At 40.6% G+C, this 2,500-nt stretch overlaps 1 protein-coding gene across 2 annotated transcripts in view; it reads left to right on the top strand.

Moving 5' to 3' along the window:
• Positions 1-2,500, top strand: part of LOC125040537 (inhibitor of growth protein 3-like) — a 42,564-nt gene that overhangs the window by 24,696 nt on the left and 15,368 nt on the right. The window lies entirely within an intron of this gene.

Raw genomic sequence — 2,500 nt, 5'->3', positions numbered from 1 at the left:
AAGGATTGTGAGGGTAGGGGTGGAGGCGGAGTCGCCATATACATTCACCAAAGCCTCCCTTTTACAGAAGTGACTATTGATTCTATTTTGGAGTTTGTCACATGCAAAGTAAAAATTAATGGCATGTATCTGGCTATATGTTCAGTTTATTGTCCCCCTGATAAAGTGATAATCTATGATGAGCTTTTTGCTCTTCAGGAACGTCTGCCACAAAATAAAGTAATTTTAGGTGATTTCAATGCTCATCATACGTTATGGGGTTCGCTGCAGGTGGATGGTAGAGGTGAGCAAGTAGTTAAGCTGATTAATGAGTCTGATTTAGTCCTTCTGAATGATGGTAGTCCGACATGAGTGGATGATAATACAGGTAATTTGAGCTTTATTGATATATCACTGGTCTCTACATCAATAGCAGCCAAGTGCCTGTGGCACACCATTGACGACTCGTTGGGAAGCGATCATCTTCCTTGATTGAATATTCATGAGACACAGTGAGACCGCCTTCAACACCCAAATTTAACGTAAAAAGAGCAGACTGGGTCGCCTTCACAAGAAGCGTCAAGCTCGAACTTGTTGGAGAAACCATTGATGATAAAGTAAACAATATTCAGAATTTGATTATAGAAGCAGCATTGCTATCCATTCCTAAAAATTCGACAGATAGTGTTAAGCATAGAGTTCCATGGTGGACACCAGATTGCCGCAGGATGCTGTGCCAACTCAAGAAGGCCTAAAGGCTTTTAAAAAATAACATCACTGATGAGAACTTTTACAATTACAAACAAGCAAGAGCTAGGGCTCGTAGAGTAATAAGACAAGCAAAAAGAGACTCCTGGCGGAGCTTTGTTTCTACAATTAATAGCAATACCAAAATATCAGAGATTTGATCCACTATCAATAATATCAAAAGAAAAAAGCATCTTTCAAAATTAATAACATCATCTACGAGGGTACTGATTTTGATTCACCTAGAGACACTGCTAATGCACTCGCCAGGCAGTTCTCTCATACAAGCAGCTCAGCAAATTACCATCCCGCATTCCTGCCCAGAAAGGAAGCGGCTGAGCTGCAACCCATTCACTTTGCCACAGGAGATGACTTTGATTACAATAAAGATCTTACAATAGATGAGCTTGTCGGAGCCCTAGAAGCCTGTAGAGGAACATCCCCAGGCCCCGATGAGATTCGATATGAGATGATAGAGCATCTTAATCATGATGACATGATTAAGTTGCTAGAAGTGTACAATGAGATTTGGAAAATCCACACTTTTCCATACTCATGGCACTTTTTCCACATCATTCCCATATTGAAAGGAGGGGGGTAATCCCAGATTTGCCATCTACTGCCCAAATGTGTTGACAAGTTGCTTATGCAAGGCCATGGAATGAATTGTTAATAGTAGGCTATTGCATTTTTTAAATTCCAGAAATTTGCTAGTTGAGCAGTGCGGCTTCAGAAAGGGACGCCAAACTCTCATCAACTAGTAAAGCTGGACAGTCATATTCAAGAGGCAATTGCCAATTTTTTTATTTTTTTATTTCAGTATTTTTAGATATAGAAAAAGCCTATGACATGACATGGCGACATGGCCTACTCAGAAAACTTTATGCTTTTGGATTATGTGGAAACTTGCCTTGTTTTATTCAAAATTTCATTTCTGACAGAACGTTTGCTGTCTAATTGTTTTCTGACAATGTCACTTTTTCGGACATTTTTGTCCAGGCAAACGGGGTCCCACAAGGAAGTGTCTTGTCACCAACATTATTTTTATGTATGATAAATGACATCTTACCAGCTCCTCCTCAGAATCTTAAATACTCTCTGTATGCTGATGATTATGCATTATGGCATTCCAGCAATAATGCAGAATTCTCAGCAAATTGCATCCAATTGGCACTGGATATGATTCATAACTGGGGCCGCTAGTGGGGTTTTAAGTATTCCACTGGAAAGAGTATTGGGGAAATTTTTTCACGTAGGAGGAAGCTGAACATCAGGCTAACTCTAGACAACCACCCAATACCAATTCAAAATTCTGCTAAATTTCTTGGTCTACTCTTTGATAGTAGACCCAATTAGAAAGATCACATTGGTCAGTTAAACAGTAAATGTCAAAGAGCACTAAATTTATTAAAGTGCATTTCTGGTAATAAATGGGGAGCTGATAGACAGTCTTTGCTAATGATATATAAAGCCCTGATTAGGTCTAAAGTAGATTATGGGTCAATTGTGTATGGTTCGGTATCGAGAACAAGTTTGAAAGGTTTGGATGCTGTGCAGAATGCTTGTTTGCGTGTGTGTGTGTTGGAGCCCTAAAATGCACTCTGATCGAGCGTCTTGAGGTAGAGTCAGGAGTACCTCCCCTCTGACTCTGACGCGGCCAGTTAGCACTGACCTATGCTGCAAAGGTGGCTCGAGACCCAAGCCACCCTAATGGCAATGGAGGCACTAGACCCTTTGCCACGAGACTCCATGACCTTGTCCAGAAAGTCGGTAT

Source organism: Penaeus chinensis, chromosome 29 (assembly GCF_019202785.1).
Source record: "Penaeus chinensis breed Huanghai No. 1 chromosome 29, ASM1920278v2, whole genome shotgun sequence".
Taxonomy (NCBI): domain Eukaryota; kingdom Metazoa; phylum Arthropoda; class Malacostraca; order Decapoda; family Penaeidae; genus Penaeus; species Penaeus chinensis.
The sequence above is the reverse complement of the archived record's forward strand: the minus strand, read 5'-3'. Positions and strand labels throughout refer to the sequence as shown.